This window comes from Lampetra planeri, chromosome 7, assembly GCF_965212315.1.
Source record: "Lampetra planeri chromosome 7, kcLamPlan1.2.h2, whole genome shotgun sequence".
Classification (NCBI taxonomy): domain Eukaryota; kingdom Metazoa; phylum Chordata; class Hyperoartia; order Petromyzontiformes; family Petromyzontidae; genus Lampetra; species Lampetra planeri.
The window spans coordinates 5,031,651-5,053,315 of record NC_136113.1 but is presented as its reverse complement, the minus strand read 5'-3'; the positions used below and the strand labels follow the sequence as shown (position 1 = coordinate 5,053,315).

At 44.6% G+C, this 21,665-nt stretch overlaps 1 protein-coding gene across 4 annotated transcripts in view; it reads right to left on the bottom strand.

Annotated features, from left to right (window-relative positions):
- The window catches only part of LOC144719830 (serine/threonine-protein kinase MRCK alpha-like), an 82,042-nt gene that overhangs the window by 57,720 nt on the left and 2,657 nt on the right, over positions 1-21,665 (bottom strand). The gene's annotated exons all lie outside the window — the stretch shown is intronic.

Genomic DNA, 21,665 nt, shown 5'->3' with positions numbered 1-21,665 from the left:
GCGTGATCACATAACCCGGTGGAAACATGCATGAGGCAGGAAATGCACTACATCAAATGCAATCAGATACAACTCCAGCACAGTTTTCAAATAATTGTTGAGGGGATATAAATTGTATTTCAGGATTAAAATTTGCTTTACGACAAAAACTAAAATGCCAAAAAGCTCGTGGTAGATGTGCATTCGTGATTAGTTTATACATTCTGTAATTGAACTATAACAGAAAAGCCATTTCACATGAAATCTGACAATGAAATGAGTTGATTTAACGAATAATCAACACATTTAATAACATGCTTAAAAGCAGTCCTTTGTCAACAGTAGAAAAAATATTTTGGGTGGTAAGTAAAAGCAGAGTAAAATTGACTTCCCACTGTAGGGAGACTCATGGGAGGACAGTGAACGAGATTGGCATGTTTTTGAGCAGTGGATTAAGTTGTTTATCGGTGGAGGAATGAAATGGCAGAGATGAGCAGGAGTGAGGGCATCATGGACTCTGAAGATGGGAGAGATTTTGTTGACGCAAAGGCAACTGGAAATCCAGTCAGAAAGGATGCGAGGCGACAGATGCTGCTCCTTTTCAAGACAGGTGCATTTTGTGCACGCACTCTTTCGCGGCAAGGCTACAAATGGATGCGCTGTGTGAATTCAATTCCAAGTGGCTACGTGTGCAGGAGCAGCGCGCGCTCCGTCGCCAAACCAACCCGCCGGCAGTGTGACGCACGCTGCCCTAATCCTGGGCACACACCCCTGGGGGGTGGGGTCAGGAAAAACCTGGCAACGGAGCCGGCCATGGCGGACCCTGAACCAGCCATTGTGATCCAGCCGTGTGTGGGGTTCAGTGTCGGCATGGCACAAGTTCGAACGCGGGAGTTAAGAGGGATTGCTCCTCGTTGCGGTTGGCTCTACGCGTATTAGACAAACCACCACCAACCCTCTTAACACCTCCGCTAACCCCCCACCGCTCCAGATGTGTTTGGTAATTCTACAATTAGCACAGGGACTCAATAATGAATGAACAGGGTAATTATTTTTGACTCCCTAAGAATTACCATGTTGTTGTTGCTGCTTAACTATAGATGATTCACAGGATGAGGAAATAATTTCGTTAGATTTAAATATGCCACTTTTGAGTAAGATTATATACTGGGAACAAAGAGTCAGGTGCTGGTGTTGGGATTTTACAATGAAAATAAATCACGACGTTTCGATTGCAACACAAGCAATCATCACCATACTCTCTGGTTCTTTCGGTAAAGTCACGTAGGTATAAAATAAAATACAAATCACGACGTTTCGATTGCAACACCTACGTGACTTTACAGAAAGATTTGAAGTTTTCGTGACTGCAACGGTCCATACTCTTTGGTTTTTTCGATAAAGTCACGTAGGTAAAAAATTCAATAAAAATAAATTAAATCACGACGTTTCGGAGGCAACACAAGCTTCCGTCTTCAGGTGGAACCGTCACAGCAAAATTACTTCACTTCACTTGATACAATTATTGTATCACTTGATACAATTACTGTATCACTTGATACAGTAATTTTGCTGTGACGGTTCCACCTGAAGACGAAAGCTTGTGTTGCCTCCGAAACGTCGTGATTTAATTTATTTTTATTGCATTTTTTACCTACGTGACTTTATCGAAAAAAACTAAGAATATTTACAGAAAGAACCAGAGAGAATGGATTCCTGCAGTCACGAAAGCTTCAAATCTAGATTTTACAATGACTTTGGTTTATGTGAAGTTTATGATAATGTTGAGGTCCTAGAGCACCCATCACGTTTCTTATAAATGCGCAGCCAGTTTGAAATACTGCGCAAACAATAAACACTGTTACTCAAGCAGCATCATTGCCATGTGAAATGTAATAATTGCGAAGCATATAACTCCCCACATTGTGTTTAGATAGTACACCCAGTGGCAAAGAACACAAGTAAAACATACCAGCTGTCTCTTTCTAAATAGCATTTCATGTCAGGACACTTTAGAATTGCATGAAGCACTTGTTCAAACTTAATTTAGACAGAATGTTTCCAGATGCTACAATAAATATTAATCTCAAAAATAAAACGATTGCAACATGCCATCACTGACTTAGTTACATTTTATTATGTACAAAATGAATGAACACGGACAGGCCTAATTAGCATCTAATTAGCAGGCGTCAGCATTTATAACACGATTAAAGTAACGACTCGTTTATACAGGGGCTAAACAATGGGCAAGCTACAGCACCTGTTACTAATGAATATAATGTGGCAAGAAAGCATTGACGATATAAACAAGAAGATAAATAGTTGCGACAAAGTGGGGCAGCACCACCGTGGCGAGATGTTAACTACCTCGCCTGGTATACATACAGGAGGTCGTGGGTTCGATCCCAACCCTGACGCCTGCATATTTGGAGTTTGCATGTTCCCCCAGTGGTCACGTGGATTTTTCTCCGGGTCCTCCGGTTTCTCCCTCCACATTTAGAATCGTGCGTTTAGAGTATTTGGCTGCTACACATTTCCACACGGTAAGCCACTTCGTCGAGCGATCATTTGCGGCCAGGTCGCTTCTGAGTGGATCTTACCTGGTAAAATTAACAATAAATTAGATTAGAATAGATTTGTGCACAACAGAGGTTACCAAACCAGGCACCTAGGGGTCTGAGACCAAGCAGAAGGTAACAACATATGCAGAGGAGTACCGCGAGCGCAGGAAGGGGGGCAAGCCAAGAGGGGAGTGGCAGAAGGTCGAGGCATGAGGGGAGGTCGAGAGAGACGTCCACTAAAGGGGGAGCCTGGCAGAAGGGAGCAGCCCAGGCAGAGGGGATAAAACGGGGACCTCGAGAGAGGAGAGGAGAAAAAGAGAGGAAGAACCGGAGTGAAGAGGTCCCGGGCCGGCCGAGAGAGGGGGGCTGTGTGTGGAGACAAAGGGGTAGCCTCGAGAGAGAGAGAGTCGGGAAAGGGGTAAGGGATGGGGTGTAGCGAGCACCAGCCACAGGGCTAAGTGTGGGGTGAGGGAGCATGGATAGAGTGGAGAATAAACGGCAAGCAGCCCAGAGTAATCAACCCTGGTCTCTGTCTGGTTCTGCAATCCTCCCTGGTGTCAAGAGTCCTCTTCTACACATACATGGTGATGATGTGATTATAACTGGGGTCCCTCGCATATCGAAAGTGCAACAGACCTAAACCCAGATGGTGGGAGACTGTGATAGTAGACCTTGGAGGTCAAGAGTCAAATTTACAATAGCTGCAGGAACCTAGCCAAAGGAAGCTATCGGTAAAGTGTGATTGCATCACTGGCATTGACCGTGGTGACCTATTTCCAAGATGGGTGGAGGTTTATTGAGCTGAATAACATGGAACACCCATACGAACTTCAGCAATCCCACTCAAGCCAGTGCGTGTGAAGGACAAGAACAATATCCCCCATATTGCCTTCACAGACAGTTGGAGCAAGTGCTGTTAGGGAGCACCTATTTAGGCCAGCATGACACACGAGAGGGTTGCGTGGCCAGAACCACACCTGGCAGCCTTTGGCTCCCCAGCGGCAATGTTCACACACCGCACCAGATGCTCATTTGAGGCTGAGTCGATCTAGGGGCAGGCCAGAACCAGTTCAGATAATCGTCACTGATGTTGGCCGTGAGCAGGAATCGAACTCAGGTCACCGGGCGCGAAGTGCAGCACGCCAACCGCTGCACGACAGCTTCCCACGTGAAGGACACAAAACGCGGGCACAGAGCACTCTGGGTTAGCTCTTGGCCAATGCGAGGAGGAAACCGCTTCTGTAAGAGGGCGTGTGAGGGGTGGGAGTGGGCACGTCGCCACAAACTGCTGCCTCGCGCCGGTGTTTCCAGCCCGCAGCGAGGCACCCAGCCCTCCACCTTCGCCGCGCGCAACGTGTGCCGTTTTAGCGCCTGCCATTTTCAAGGTTGATCCAGGGCCAGATGATGAAACTCCTAACGCCAAAATCATGGAGGCTCGTGACGTTGCAGGGCACGGCAGCAACGGGGAAACGGGATGCGCGTAGCTCGCACGACAGGTGCATGCTCTTACGCTAATGGTCCAGACCGTGAAAGATGCCATTTAACACTCGCGTATTCACAGGCTAAATATAGTTTTATTTAACGTTATTGAGGGTCATTATTGTGGTCGGAATGCCATGTTTTTATTGCAAGTTGACAATAATCCACAAAGTAAAATTTGAACGCATTGTATAACACAGCTTACATAATTTACATCAGCAGCCAAGTGAAGGCTTGAAAAAATATGATTCTGCACAGTGCTACATACTGTTACAGAAACTTAAACTAGCTCCTGACCTCTAGGCAAATTGAGAGATCAAGAAGCTGCAGGCCAGACTCCACCGCTCTAAACTCTGGCTGGCCAAAATAAATCAATTGGCATGAAGATGCCTTCTGATCCTCTTCATGCTAAGTTCACACGATCACTGGCAAGCAGGCTCATAGATCCAGGAATGGTCTTGGGCAATTCTGGCACGTCTCAGATCTTGTCTGGAAGCTTTATGAGCCATTCCACACCATCGGCTCGGCCCTTCTCACATCGTCCCAGTGGGGCCGACACCATCCAACAAGATGCATTTGCACAAGACACTTGCCAATCCTTGAAACGCACTGCATACCAACCCATGCAGTAACCATGTTCTACTTGGATTACCTGCATTTCAACATGACGCAAGCTATTTTATGAAAACAGATGAGCTCTCGCCAAGATTATTACTTCTCCATAGCAGTGCAGTTAAGTACAGATAGGAAAGTTTTTTGGCTTCAATTGATTTTCAAGCAAGTTATTACGGCTATCACATATGGGCAAAAGCGACTTGTCTGCTAAATAATTACGTCACAGTCGTTAACATCATCTGTCGAGGAGAAACCATTCTTCGCTGTGATCCCGCACAAACTTAAATGCGGCAGAGGAAATCGAACAGTTGACTGCAAAACCGCCTCCACAACGGAGCACTCTAACCACTGGGCTGTGCTGCAGCTTAAATATGTAACTACTTGACTTTGGGCATGAACATTTTCACGTGTTAAACATAAGAAAATACTCGTGCTAACAAGTCGCACATCATGTGACCTTGGTGGGTATTCTATTGACTTCCGGCTTCATTACTCGCATGCTCAAGAAAGCAAAGCACTGAGCAGCTCATAAAAATCTGCACTTGGGAGAAGTGAGCTCCACATGCGTCCCTTAGCCCCATTAATGCCTCCTTACACTGCAGAACGATCAGGTGTGTTACAACGCACCTCGTGCCGCATGTTAAGTCTCTAAATGTGCGCAAGTCTGCAGCCAATTCGTATTAATAGTCTCGGGAGAACGCACTCCACTTGTACACATACAACCCCGCCAGAGCAATTACATAATGAATTATGTGACAATATCCAAAGAGTAAATTTAAAGCAGTGCAATTATACAAATTTAAGGATTGCTACAGTACCAGTGTATACATTTTGTACACAACTGGAACTTATATAGTACAGTGATGTTAATATTTATCAGAAAGAGGAAGACAAAACATTATATTATAGAAAACGAGGCACAGAAGTGGTGTAACGATTGGTTTGTACAGTATTCCATCGTTATTCGCGAGGGATACGTTCTGGAGGTGCTTGTGAACAGCAAATTTCGTAAAGTTCCTGATACAATTGGCGGATAGCAAAAATCGCCGATAGCAAGTTCTTAAACAACGAGGGAAAACTGTATGTATACTAAACATCAGTGGTGGCCAACCTGCAACAGACCAAGAACCAACAAGTACCCACGAGTTCTCCAAAGAGCCAAGTGGAAATATAAGTGTGTATGTATTGACAGTTCTTGGCACAGCATGGGAGATATTCATTATTCTTTGCTACTGTGATAGTATGTTCTACGTTATGCTCCATCAATAGAGCTGCATGTGGTGGATTAAAGAGCCGCGTACGGCTCAAGAGACGCCAGTTGGCCACCGCTGTTGTAAATAGAGGTTGAAATGCCACACATTACACCAAACTGAGTATAGTTCTGTGTTTATATTATTGCTCACTCGCAAGGCCTGCGAAGCGCTTCGGCATGCTTAACCGTACTCTTTGAAGAAATGGGTGATAAGGGGTCAAGCAAGGACGCCATGGTGGCGAGATGTTAACTACCTCGCCTCGTATACAGGACATCGTGGGTTCGATCCAGACCTCGACGCCTGCTGTATATGTGAAGTTTGTATGCGTCTCTCCTCGTGGTCGTGTAGATTTTTCTCCAGTCCTCTGATTTTTCCCTCCACATTTAAAATCAACATGCGTTTTGAGTATTTGGCTGCTATAAATTTCCCCGTGATAAGCCACTTCGTTGAGCTATAATTTGTGGCCAGGTAATTTCTGTAAAAGAACTAGAGCTCAGTGGGCATTATTGATAAAAAAAAAAGTTTATAATTGCAGTCGAGCATTGTGCCGGCCACTCAAACAGCTACTACTCCACACAGCCAGCCGGCAGACTAACCATCATCTCTGCTAGACAGGGAGACATGTAGGTGGTAAGCAGAAAGGCAGGCAGAATAGAAAGAAGGCAATCAGCCAGGCACGCTGGTAGGCAGGCATGTCAGACTAGCAAGTAGGCAGGCAAACAAATATGTAGCTTACTGTTGAATTTTTGGTGTTGTTGCACATTCTACTTTTTCAAGTGTCCCTTGCAAAAAACTATTTATTGCACAAATAAGCGCTAAGTTTCTAATCAGAGGTTTAATAAAACATACATGTGCTTTAGGGAAAGCAAATGTTTTGAATTTTCAAAACGAATTATGCCACAAATTATTAAAAGCTCAAGAATTCCACTGTCACAGCAAAAAGTTACGTACCAAAGAAACATTTGAAAAGAAAGCTGAAACATTCTGAAGGTGCTGGGTGAGAAAACTCTTGATAATTAAAAAGGACAACTCGCGCCTGCGAGTTTTATATTTAGCACAGTCAAAGGGAATCCAGTTTTGTTATCTCAGGGGAGTCATGCCAGGGCCAGTTATGTCCGGCGCTCGGCCTGCGAGATTTACTCGGCACAGTGCAACGTTCCTGGAACAACTCCACGTCACGGCTAGTGTCATGCGCCCAGCCCATCTCGCAACATGGATTAACAAGCGAGACGATTCGTCTCTCAGCAAAAAAAAGGCAAAAGATACGACAGCCATAGTGGAGCATTACTGACAACAATCGCCTCTGCCATAGGAATACGTAATTCCCACCATGCACCCCGGGGAGGCAATGGAGAGGAGCAGTGTCCAATGCTCACTAGAGCATTGATTTTGACTCTGAATGGGAATGTATCATAACCTCAAAAGATTGGAGCACTTACTCTCCGTGAACTGCCATAGTCCGAATCACATTCGTCTCACCTCAAGACGCTGAGCAGCTCTGCCCTGCAAGATCGAGTTTGGGCCAAACCTGAACTAGGAAGCCTTCAGTGTGCAGGCTGTTTTAGGGGCCATGTAAAACTGTCCAGTGTTAGGAAACTGCTACGTGCCTTCCCATGATCCGATTGGTGCTGATGCTCGGTACTGACCAATCAATGTTCGTGTGAAGTGAACACAAACACTCAGTTGTGGACTGAGAAAGCTAGGCTTTTGTTACAGTTTAAATTAAGGTAAACATAATTAAAGCGGGTCCTTTCAATTAACAATGGCATATTGTGAATTTTTGGGAATTCATGTTTGTGTAAACAAATACCTTCACCTTCAAATATGCTCATTTATGAATGCAAAATATTTTTTAAGACGTGGCAGAAGAGCACATGCATGACGTGTCAGTAAAAGAAACGCATGGAGAAAAGCTTGCAATGTGCTTACAAGCTACTGTAAACATTCTGTGCATTGCAGCCACATAATGTGTTCCAGAGAACCAGATAAAAAGGTCACGCACGCAACTTTTCTTCTTTAGGATGCGAAACGCAACATAGGCCCAAACAAGTTTTGTGTTTGGCTGTAAATGGAGCCAAGTTGAGCAGCAAGAGGAATGTACTCGGAGGAGCTGCAAGGGCAGCTTTACAGCTGGCACATAGCGATAAGAGGAAGCTAGATTAGAGCAAACCAACCCCGCGGCTCGAGTTTAATTCCAGGGAATGTATTGTTATCGTCTTCCCACGTACAATTCACTTTTAAATTTCACCACAAATGTGGTCAAAAGCAATATTAGACAGCCTGAGTGGAGTACAACCAGACCTCTGTATAAGCCACCGTTAAGCTATGGGAGGTGCATGTCACAGCTTTACTGTCTGTCACTAAACCTCCACCCACCGAGCAAATCGGATGAATCTGAAAATGATGTGCAGCATCATTCTGAGCAATCCCATAAATGTGGGGAGAAAAAAATAGATTCTTGAAAGTAACAATTCATTAGACCATGAATGAAGGTGGCAACTGTTATAGGCCTAGTTCTAAGGACTAATGATTTAAGAATTATTTGGTTCAAGAAAGCATTATTTTTTTCTTTACATTTGTATTGAAACACCTCTAGTGGCTGCAGAGGTCACTTGCACTAATCATGTACAAAACGTGTGCGTACAAGTGTACATGCACAGCTCTTTTGTCAAACCACTGTTGGATCAGGGCCTCTTCATTCTAAACGGGGCTTGGTGGTTATTTGACCATACTTCACCACACTGATCAGTGTGGGCTGGTGAAAGAGAGTAGACTTTAGAACATGCTACAGTACAAATGATGTTGCTGCACTGCTGCCTGCCGAAACGTAGCTCCGCTTCAGCCAAGACACTTGTTCTATGATTTGTGATTGCGCATTCGAGCTCTATCCAGATTCAACCCTGCTGAGGCAAATTGTGCACATTGTAAGTGATTGTGTTCACAGGCACCGTAAAAATATGGCAAGCAAAAAAAATAGATTCTCACACAAAACTCTGAATGCTTTTATTGTGAGCATAAGATAAAAATTTCTCCAGGTTTTGATCCATTTCTCGTCTATTTTTTACATGCTATGAAGGGCCTTGCACAAAACGTCATCTATTTGTAAGGCGCCTTCCACTAATGTATCCGAGGTATTTTTCCTTTCAAGGACAAAGTCTTACTGACAAACGTGTTGAGTTTTCTTCTTATTTGTTGCTTGCGAACCGCCGCCAACACATCATCCCCCCCAAACGATTGGCTTCTTTTCTACCGGCGGATTTTATGCACCGTTCTGACACCACCACTCATGATGGTTCACCGGGTCTCCCTCCTAAGAATACTGTGTACCTCAACGGGCTGTCGCATGCTTAAACGAAGGGTATTGGATTGGAGTCGCCAGCAGGCTCCTCCTGCCCACCGTTAAGTTAATCCAGCCATCGACTGCGCAAGTTCTAACAGCTCCACCTCCCACATTCTAAAGTGATTGGTCTAGCACAGGGATCGGCAACCTGCGGCTCCGGATGTACGCATGCAGCTCTTTGCCGACTGCTTCGTGACGTAATGTATGCATGTAGTATTCACATACATCTATTGCTGCTCTTGAAATATTGAGTTTCGTATCGAATTCGAAAAAACATGTCTCTTCTTGATCTTTTGGTTTTGCCGAAATAAGAGCTCTCTATTTAATCGAAGCCAATTTAAAATAGTATTTTAAAGAATTAGATCTTGATTTTAAGCTTTCGTGACTGCAGGAATCCATACTCTTTGGTTCTTTTGGTAAAGTCACGTAGGTAGAAAATTAATAGATCACGACGTTTCGATCGCAATACAAGCAATCGTCATCAGACAAACACAGCAGGAGAACTGTGTCGTGATCTATTAATTTTCCATCTACGTGACTTTACCGAAAGAACCAAAGAGTAAAGAATTTGATCTCTTTTCATTGTTTTCAACTCTTAAGCAGTTAAAATATTTGAAGTCATTTGATAACACATGCAGGATTTTCAGCCCGTGAGGACTGGAGTTGTGAACCCCTGCGGATCGGTGCATGCAAAACAGATCCGACAGGTTCCTGCCACCAACCTCTCCTCCGCGCCTTACAATGTGGGTATTCCAAACATATAAAAAAGGAACACTTTATTTAACTCCTCGTTGCGTATGGGAATACACAAAATAAAGGTAAATATATTACTGCCACGAATAACTCTGCAATGCACATTAGCCTAGGAGCGATAGCGCCTCATTGCTAGGTATGCAATGGACTCCTTTCCCTCCACATCTGGCTGAACTGTGACAATTCAGTATCACGAATTGAGTTAAGTAGAATTATACCCCGGTTAATGTCGTCAAAGGTGGGACCAAAATCGAAACGACGTAAATCAAAGCAATTTCTCCACGAGAGATAAACAAAGACAACAGAGGTTATGGTGCAGCTCTGTGTTAATGCGCGCATTTTCATCCTAAACATACCCACAACGTTCCGTAAAGTTACTAAAAATACTGTACACAACAATAGTGTACGGCAGTAAACGTTAACACAAATTCCAGAGGATAAAATAAGTGACAGTACACTATATTCAGCAAAATACCCTACGTAAATATTTTCTTGTACTCTACAGTACAACACATTTATTTATGCGCGACGCAAAGTAGTTCATGTACAGGGTAGGCGGAGTTGAAGGCTGAGGCGACAGATACGAGAATGGACGGATGCTGTCAGCGACGGAAGTGTGGCGGCTTGGGGTGATGGAAATCAGGTCGAGGTATAAATAAAGCGACGACGTATTTGTGAAATTACGTAAAAGGAGAAGACGTGAATCAATTGTATTACTGCACAGATATATTGCTTTTGCGGTGGATGTATGTAAATCTACAGTAGTAATAATGATGCTATTGCCTCAGAGCAATTGGAAATGATCAATTCGATACAAGAAACGCGCACTTTTACATGCGCTTCTGCAGCCGTCTGGAACGCTCTTCCTGCCGATATTCGGAAGCCAATGGGGATATGCACTTTTAAATCTAGACTGAAAACTAATTTCTTCAGAACTGCGTCTGTGGTTAGTTTGTTGTCCTTCCCCTACACTTCCTGTCAGCACGGTTGTCTACGTATGGTGCAAAAGAAGTGTATTTGGCACACCGGAAAGGCAAGTGGACGTGCAGCAAACACCCAGGAGTGTGAGCAGGCTTTACGCGTTGTGCTGAAACTGCACGAACAAGCAGCGCACGATCAACGGCCCACAAAGCGTGAGCCCCAAGGAGTCGGGGAGAAGCCATTTTCTGCTACAGCAGCTGCTGTCAAGTGGATAAACATGTTTTAGACAAGAGGCTGCTTCGAGCACCAAACAAAAGCATTTTTTTAAAACACCCATCCACCACCGCTCATGCGTGGATATTATAGGCAAACCAGTCAACATGTGACCACTTTCAACACGATCAGACAAACGTATTGCCTTATTTGGACTGTGTCGAGATGTGTTCACGTTTTTATAATAATTTACAGCCCTTCGTCAAATCCACTCCTGAATGAAGGTCTCGCCCACCACGCAGTGTCGGTAATGGTTGGTTGACTTCACTTGACCAGGTTGGTCAGGGTCAGCTTGTGAAATCAGAGTACCTTAAGTCCAGATTTAACTCGTCACTCATGTTAGGCATGGATGTGAATCTCACCACTCATGTTAGACATGGATGTGAATCTAACTCAGGTTGCTGGATTCATAGCACTGCGTGCAAATTACTGTACCTCCATCCCCGCCTGACCACATTACAGGGCTCTATAAAACCAATTTGAATTGTATATCTTTCTCTTAATTTTGAAGCAATAACCACATATTTAACCTCAATTTCAAATTAATTCAGCAAATGACAATTAATCTTAGCCTACAAATTTATAAAGTTCTACTCCGCATATCAATTATGTGCTCTTATCCGACTTTTTTTCCAGGGAGTAACGGGGATGTAAAATCAACGTTGAGCCGTGTGCGCCCCAACACGTGGCACTAACGTTGTTAGAAACGGAGGACACAGTAACTACACAATACCCTTGGCAATCGTGAGTCACGCACAGCCATTGTCCAAACGAGGCCTTTCTCAACAGCTGCTTACCAATCTCATACAGGTGAAGCCGCGCACTGACAGCTGGCACCTGTCCCTTACGCGTATGCACGTCACGTTCGGCCAATCCCTGCCAAACATCCAGTTTGTCAATGGACCGCTCGGCAAACTCCAGCCCCACCACCACTCAACAAATCATCACGATTCTGGGTTTTGAATAGATTCAAGTGTAAACTAGTTTAAGCCTTGTTTCTGCGGTCTCAAATTACCGCCCTCTGTATCATTTGTTTCATTAGCCTAAAAGGTACAATGGTTTGCATACATTGTAAATAATCGGTTCTCTCACACACGATTTGATCAATATATTAGATACAAACAAATAAATTGTCATCGTTGAATCATCACATGCATATTGCCCAACGCCAGATTTCATAACACATGCGAAGTTGAGGTCATTTTATACAGCATTTACAGCTGCACCACATAAAACCAAAGCAATTGTCAACAACCCCATGAATTGGGCCCGATTTCAGGAAATCCCACTGCTGCTACAGTGCGGCACACATATAAAGCAATTTCTCTCAATGAAAACCCGATTGGATCATAAATATTTGGCCTTTGCATCCAAAAAGTTAAAGGTCTGTAGTCTGAAGTTATATTGTACAACATCTATTCCGAGAAGGGTGGCAGTAAAACGTTACGTTATATTCAAGCAAGCGGATATCAATGAAGCAGCGACAGGTTACGGGACACAACGTACAGGTCACTTCGTGGCTCTGATGTGTGCATGCGCCAGTGTGGCTGGTGCCTGCGCCAACATTCCCCCGCCCCAATGCCATTCGCTGTGGCACACCCCATCCCCAACTTCACGGTCAATATGCCCTGTGCTGCAAACACAAAAGAGGGAATATCCGCGCCGCAGGAAACGGCGGGACGTGCCTAATACTTCCGGTTGGGCCTTGCGAGCGGGAGGGCGACCTCGACCAGCTTCGCCGCCGCCCCTCACCACCACCACCACCGCCGCCGCCAATGCCTCGTGCCGAACCCACATGTCCGTTTCCCACAACCCGGCCGGGCAGCGCTACTAAAGCCAGATTAACCCCGCTGCACGCGAGCCACCCTCGCTCAGATTTACAACTGTCGACCGTTTTTCCATCACAGCTTTAACGGCAAACAGCTGGACACATTTTAAACCCGGTCCATATTTGTAGGGGGGGAGGGGGGGTTGTGGGGCGGTGGTGTGGGGGGGGTATGTTGAGAGAGTTGTCTTCATTGAGCAGATATTAAAGTCAATCCATCAAAATAACATTAATTTACTTCAGCCGTCGAGGTAACTTCTGATAACAAAAATCGGTCAGTTTACATTTTTGCACGCACACAAAACAAAGTAATGATTCGTATCATTGGCAACGCAATGTAGACGAGCATCGTGAACGTCAAGCACACCCCATGTGCATCTAATTCATCGCCGGCTCATCTTTGCCGAGCTGGCCAAAAGGAGTCCCCCCCCACCCCATGGGACGTGAAGATGTGCAGTATTCAGCAGTTCCTACTCTTAAACAACAGGGGTCCTGAAGTCTCTTTCCAGTCAATCCCAGCCGCCTCAGACTCTCTGCTGGAACCACCTCATACCGCCCCCCCCTTTCCTGCACTTAGCACTGTGGACGCTCCCCACCCACCCCCCCCCCAGTCAATGATATAATGCCGCCTGCCTACACTATATATAGGCACAATCCCTAGCCGAGCCGATTTCTGAAAAATGTAACGTAGTGCACACGTTTCAACTCCGCAGGAAGGCATTTTGGCTCCATTTTACTTGTAGTGTTAATCCAACGCAGCACCAAAGTTTGTAAAGTTACTGTACATTATTTTTTTGTTAAATTCCGTAAAGACTGACTATCTAACAGCAGGGTGTATCCACTCAGGGTGTTAGGTGATTAGCCACAATGGTAAATTATGCTATCCTGAACTCTATGCAGAGTGAAACAACTCAAACAGAACATTTGAAAAACCTTGTCCCCGTTAGGAACTTCCACAGTGCTGAGGATTACACCGTCACAAGAAGAGAAAGTGAATTACACAACACTAAGGGGTAGAAAAAACAAAGTTTGATAATTATCATCTGCTGATCAAAATCTAAACTATTAATGGAGGAAAGAACAACTGTTTTGGACAACTGCCTTTCCTCCGAGTAAGCAGCACCGGCCACAATAATTTCAGTAATGAGCAAATGCACAGACTTTGCAAAGGGTACAAATGCAAACGGATGAAATATACACACAGCTTTTATGCGAGGACAGGTAATTGCATTCAATGTGGCTAAAGCAGAGGTCATTTAATGCAAGGGGGCCACTCGAATGTGATCCAGTGGGCTGCACATACAGAACACACGTGGAATGTTACTCAAACACTCTCACACGAATACCTGGCGGCTCATGCAGATGCCACGATTCGACGTTTTAACAATGTAAATGGCCAGACACTGCTCGTCTCAAAGTCCGAACAAATAATTATCTCATTGACGCGCAGCACAAACGTGTGCTCAGCAAACTTCAGCTCAACTCCCTGTTCCTCATTGGGTTTCAAATTCAGGTCGATGACTACATGGGCGTCGTTGTCTCGACGCTAACAAATGCGACGCACATGCTGCGGTATTACGGTGTACGAGCACCGCCAAACACCGGAGTGCCACACACCGTCAGGAACATGGAACCGAATTCATAACGACACGAAATCATGGCACCGGAAACACAAAAGTGCACACTAAGTGCTACTTTGCAGCACTGCAATTTTTCAAAATCAACTTGCAGGATTAGCTTTCTAAAAATTATAAAACTGCTCGAAGCTATATTTAGGCCCACTTTTTATGGTAAAGTAGTACACTATGCCTTACATTTACAGCTCTTTTGTCAATCCACTGCTAGTTGAGGGCCAGCCGAGTTGTGAGGTTAATTTGACCACCACTGACCTCACTGGTCAGTAGTGAATGTTGTTGAAGTCGGGGAGTATAGATGTGGGAGCAGAAGCTCAGTATAACAATGCATTCACTGCATTGCCCTCTGCTGATCACCGCTTGGCCCCACAGAAGCCTATGACAACCTGGCTTGCACGGTGATCACCCATCCAAGCACTGAGAGATATGACGATTTTGGCCACATTCCGGCTGATATGGTTATAGCTACACAATATCTCAGATATGTATAAATAACCTGCAAGAGACAAATTGTTCATTTAAACTTTAAAGCGTCTCTGGGAAAACCCTTGTTTTACTGATCAACACTACAAAAAGTACTTTGCAGGCTCTATTCAGCATTCAATAAATCAACAATCAACGACTCATCTGTGCTCATTGTGATTAATGGATCAATATTTAAATTCTAGATTTGAAGCTTTCGTGACTGCAAGGATTCATACTCTTAGGTTTTTTTTTGGTAAAGTCACGTGACTTTACCGAAAAAAACCTAAGAGTATATTTAAATCACTGCACAAAGATACTGCTTCCTATACCGCATTCTTAAAGCACTTCAGCTCAACTCTCCGCCTCACATAGCAGGGTGGAGGAGGAGGCACACGCGGCCTCAGCTGTGGGCCTGCATAGGTCGGTTTTTATAAAGAGGACCATCTGTGAAGGTTACTTAGATTTTCCCCAAGCCTGCAAAGCGTGATAATCTAATTATTTATTTTATTTTAATAAGCAACTCCTGGGCCTAGTCTCATTACAGTGGGTGGGTGTGAGATTTCCGATGAGTATGTTCAAGTGCGAGCGCAATGGGTCATGTCAGCGTGATGGTACGCGTCTGCGGGTTGCTTGGCTGTGTACATCTACAATTAATGCCACGCTCCATTTATATCCCAGTAATTAGAGGCTGTGATACAATGGCTTGTTTTCAGTCATGTTAATTCAAAACGTAACAGGAGGGTTACTCTGAAATTTCAGAAGACGTTTTCTTTCCTTACACACCCATAAATTATGGTTGTGTAAACAGCACGGCAGGGGTAGCAACCCGTAGGTCTTAGATTTGTAATTTTCCAGCTGCCGTGAATGGGGGGATTAACATCACACATTAAAAATACATTACAAGAGTCAATGACAAAATTAAGCTAACTATTGAGAAGTGCACAATGAACAATGTAGGGAAATGGACAGTCGGACATAGCACTACAGCATGGTCGACTACATACGGCGCAAAGGAAGTTCAACATACATTCATACAAACTGCCTGGATATAAAGGGAAAGATTTGAAAAAACGAATTCCTGCCCATCCATTTGCATTGCTGGTTGAGACTGGGTTGTTAGTGCTCAGTCTAGATAAGCAGAAGTCGTTAGTGCAGTAAGTTTCCATATGCCAGGAATGGAGAACAACCACAACATTTTGTGCAAACCGAGATTTTTACCTGCAATGTGCAAGCCACATCTGCTGCTGGGGATTGGTGAGCAAAGACTCCATATCAGATCACGGTCAGCATCCAGCCGTGTTTCGGAACCGGTCCCATAACCGGGTGTCCGCCCGCCGCCGCACCGTACCCGTGCCCCCCCCCCACCCCCAGATTTAAAAAAGAAAATCACTAGCCCTGGTATCAAATGCAAAGCATAGAATGTGCATCTCAGCATCAGGCAAGAATGCAAGTTACGGTATCTGGAATTTGTCAGCGAGAGGGTGTGTGAATTGTAAAGGGCTGTTGCTCCCACCCACATTAATGGTTGTTATTACACAGAAGCGAGGGCAGGATATCCTTGCTGGCTCAGTTTAAAATATCCAGGATTTGCTTACTTGCTGCACATTAATGTAATAATAATTCGACAAGGCAGGGGGCTTGTCCATAATAGGAAAGCACTGACGGCGGATAGGCTGCTACTGATGCTGCTGCTGAATGATCCCATTAGCAAAGGGATCAAATTAAGTGCAATCTTTCAATGGTGTCACAATTCAAATATTGGATAAATTACCCAAGTGCTCCTATATTAGATCAAGTATGGTTGGGTCACTTCAGCGCATTATCCCATTTCATCATCACAAGCTCTAGCTAGGACACTGCAAAGAGTGGTCAGGTGTGTTAATTGACCCTCACTAATACCATACTGTTCCGTGATTGCTGAAGATTTATAATCAATAAGCCACTCTGCATTGGCAATCCCGTAAAAGAAAAGTGATGACAATTACAAACTTCACTGGTCTCAAGTGCAGACATGTTCTGCATACATTTGCCCAGACTTACATGACAATAAGAAAATTAACATCAGATAAGACGACTGACATAGCCCTTTGAAGAGACACATGTTAATTACAAACAGCTAGATAAATAATACAAATAGGTGTTACCAAAACACTGGGCCACTTTAATCAACGAAAGGGGGCAAACACAACAATCAATTACACAGTACACGCTGGGGACCCAAGTGCACCGCGGAGAGAGCTTTTCAATCTGCCGCTCTTCAACCCCATTCCGCCGCCACCCCCCCCTGCTGGAAAATCGGTCAGTCGGCGACGTCACTCAATTACCGTGAACTATTTGTCAACCCTACAGGACCGGCATCAAGAAGCAAGCGGAGTGACGGCAAGCTGCAGGCACTCCGTGGTCTCCCCTCGCGGCCGGACACAGCAGCCGCAAGGAAATCAATGTCACAGTGGCGATGCCCCGGCATTCGCTACCCAGCGGTTTCGCCTGGTTCTGCAAAGGCCGCACCCCCCCCCGCTAACCACATGTGGGTTTAAAATAGTACACCCCGCCACATACAGCCTTCGTTACGCTTATTATCAACTGGTAAATGGCCGAGCTGCTGTTGGTCAGCCACTCAGTTGCGTGTAGAGTCATGGCAACGTGCAGGCCAGGTGGACGCTTAAAAGGAGTACTCGGGCAAGAAATGCGAATGTGTAGTACTATACTTAATATTAATGATATTTATCACGCACTGGTCTGCTGCAGTTCGTCTGAGAAATGCACGGAAATGTATGTTTCACAGCTACTTAAGTACTTGTGAGGAAGACTAAGGCTGAACAAATGAAACCTCTGCTTTTCACTGTTAACTAGGGCACAATAAACATTTCATATTTTCAGCCCCTTTGGTCAGTACAATGTTGCGTGAAAGCCTCCCCATGCATTAGTCATGATTGTTGTTTGACTAGAACTCCAACAAGCTGGTCAGTGAGGGTTGTTGAAAAGGAGGGGCAAGCCAGGACCGGTTCAGATATCACTTGCCACTGATGTGAGCAATGGCCAGGATTTTCACTCGGGTTACACGGGTTCATACCGCAGTGTATTCATCACTGTGCCACTGGTCCAACCACTTGTTTTAAACGCACACAATTTTGTTTACATGTAATACTCTTGAAATTAAAACTAGCAAATGTGTTTAAACACATGAAAGATTAAAACGACTGCCAATGGGCATGCAGGGCTGGCAGTCAATTCGCTATCTGCTTTCCTCACACAAGAACCGCCAAAGTGACCAGTCTCCAAACGCGTCTTTCAATAAATCTGGCAGAGGCTGTGTCGCTGGACAGTGGGAGAAAAGGCTACAAGGCACGGAAGCCATTAGTCGAGAGGGCCCTGCGTGCGTCGTACAGAACCGCACTCGAGGGGCGGCAGGAAGAGGAAGCCACGAAGCCTCAGTCACATCCTTCCCCCCTCGCAATTTAAGGGATACTCGCTGACATCGCCGCTCAGAATAGAAAATGCTTCATAATACAGTACATCGGACCCTATGGAACGGAGGCCCTGTCTTAAAGAGAGCACCGGTTTATTCTACATCCGGTGATTCACCTGAGATAAACATGCTCACAAATAACCGACCCTCAAAAGCGTGTCAACGTGCAAGCCTATGAACACGTACACAAAGTCGCGCGAGTCATAACAAACTCGATGTTGTTTTCGTGCAGACATACATGGCCAGCCAAGCCTCCGCAAAATCCTGCGGTGTAGGTACCAGTTGTAAAGAATAAATTAAATCTCTTTGGTTTCATTATTGCTTCCTCTGGGATGGCTTTGTTGCGCGGGTTCAGGCAGGTGCACAACTGGCCAATGTAATGTTTCCACAAACAACGCTGCTTGCCAACAACAATTATCCTCTCCTGTTCAAGAAGAAGATTGGGGCCACGCAAAGCAGCATTTATATAATGTATACAGTGTTCATTGTACACCTTATGCATGGACTACAAAAGAGCACAAGTCTAACCCAAAGGTAAAATTCTACCCCAAAAGAAATACGAATTTCTGCAGATGATCATGAAATGTTATTTATTTTTAGCAAAGATAACAAAGTAGTCGATGATCACCAACAAATGTAAACTGTGAATAAGGGAATGTGTCAACTGTTGTGCTTGTCAAGTAATATCTCACTAAGTGACCGCTACTACCGTAAAGGCCAATTTCAATTGTCTCATTCACCATGCCACATACGACATGGAGCCCACTTACCTTCCAGCCAATTGGTTACTGTACTTAGTTGTCCACAGAGACCTGATATGCATGTTATGAGAATGCCATAAAGGGCAATTTCTCGAAAAAATGCACTTGTACTACATGCTGTGCAAGTACGAAGGGTAAAAAAGCAATGTACGTAACTTAAGAAAAAAATATTGTTCAGAGTTCACCTAAGTTCAGCTATGATCACTGCTTACAGTAGCATTTTCCCCCCTTGTGTTTACATTCAGCGCTGCTACGATAGGACATATCGTACCTATCTGAACAGAAAGTGTCACCGTGATGACTTAAGACAGGTGAAAGATCACCGTCAAGTTGTGAACATGTGACAACTGGCAGCGAGAACTGCACCCAATGAGACTGGGGGAGAGATGCCGTAAGAGAGACGTTAGACTCGTATTTTTTTACATTTTCTCATAAACACAAATCGGCGCTCTGGTATTTTGTGCGACACGCACGGCAGTGTGCGACGCAAGCCGGCGCTCGCCCAAACCCGTACGACTGTGGCCAAGCGTAACCACATGAGCCAGCGAACGAGACTCAAACGTTTCCGTGAACTCAAGTGTTGGGTTTTTTCTCACCTCACTTAATTAAACCAGAATTAAAGCTAGTTCCAAAACACTAATTTGTTATAAAAAGCAAACAGGATTTCTTAGAATTGTCTCCACGGTTAAGACTTTGTTATCTGTAATCTGAAATGGATGATTAGGCAAGCGAGTTTAAATTGAGGTTTTGCCACATTCAGACATTCGAGGAGCAAAGTGTGCTCTATAATTTATTGAAGCACTATAGGCATACATTATCACAATGCCCTATTATAATCATTATTATTACCGTTCAGTAAGGACCACATGCTAATAAATTAAAGGAATGAGGGAAGGGTCCCTTCTGCAAGGACAGCATGGATATTGATTCTTTTTTGAACCTAATTTCCTTCACAATGAAGCCCCATCTCCCATTTTCCCAGAGGTGCCACAAAACACATTGCCACATTCACAACGCTACCAACATAGTGGGAAGACCCTCCACCATACTCTTTGTTTAACAAGAATGTACATGCACGAAACAGATTTTGCATTCCTTGCATTTTCCACTTGGCTCCAAGACAGGATGGGCATAGATTGGGACGAATTTAAAAATGTATTTGGCTGCTGCAAATAGAACATGACCTATTTTACCCAAAATGTGAATGTCTGCAGACTGATGCATTTGCTATCAGGCAGTAAGAAACAGCAAAAGAGGTCACATGTTGAAGAACAATGCTGCAACATTCCCCTTCACAAAAAAAGAATGAGGACTAATAAAGAAACTGCATATTTACTCACGTCCTAAGGGAGGTGCTAGAACAGACAGTGGCTTTTGGGCCCCCTGTTCTCCCTGCGATGTTTGCTAATGTGGGGCTGTGTCAGCAGAGCAGGCTGTGCATCGAAGGGGGTTGGGGGAGATGGGATGGGGGAGCTACCGGAAGCGTTTGTACTGGAGCAGCTGTCATGCCAGAAGCCAATAACGTGACATTGCTGAAATCCCTGGAGCAGCTTGGTACGCTCGGCGCTGCACACACGGCCTGGTCTGGGGCGCTGTACCTGCACTCGTCTCTACACGCAGGCAACATTTTGATGACACTCCAAATCACCTCTGGCAGTCGCGTGACAATTAAGCCAACGAGCTTGCAAATTTCTAATGAACGCAACACTTGTTTGGGGGGGAGGGGGGGAATTAACACCAACGATTAATTGGGTCACCAGCGCCGAACTCCCACTATGAAACAAGTCATGAAAAGGTCAAAGTTTAGGTGGACGGCTAAACGCTGGGATGATTGCGATGGAATGCTACGCAGGTGGCTAATTGGCATGAAAGTTGTGAGGACCAACAGCCACCGGCTGCAGCTGTTTGATTTGGCAATTCTGTTGTGCAAGATTGAGCAAGTGTGCTTTTGATAAGTCACTTTGACGTCAGGTGCCAATTTTACAGGGGTGCACAGAAATTACACATGTACACACCTACCTGCCACAGACCGATGGTGATTAAGTGACCAATAACAAACAATGTTAATCAAAGTGCACGTTTTACAAGAGGTCAATCACCACAGGAGAAATGTCATCTAAATGTCGTCCTGACCCAAAGAGTTCGAGTTCACGTGATTTAGTCCGTCTGTGCCTCATCTCGTTCTGTAATCCCACTTCCAGCTCAGTACTACAACCACCCACATTAAAGGTGCACTTTAATATACTGACTTTCCAAAGCTACAATCTATAAAAAAAACACAAATAACACATTTAAGATGTTAATGTTTGCCCACGAGTTGAGACATTTTAAAAT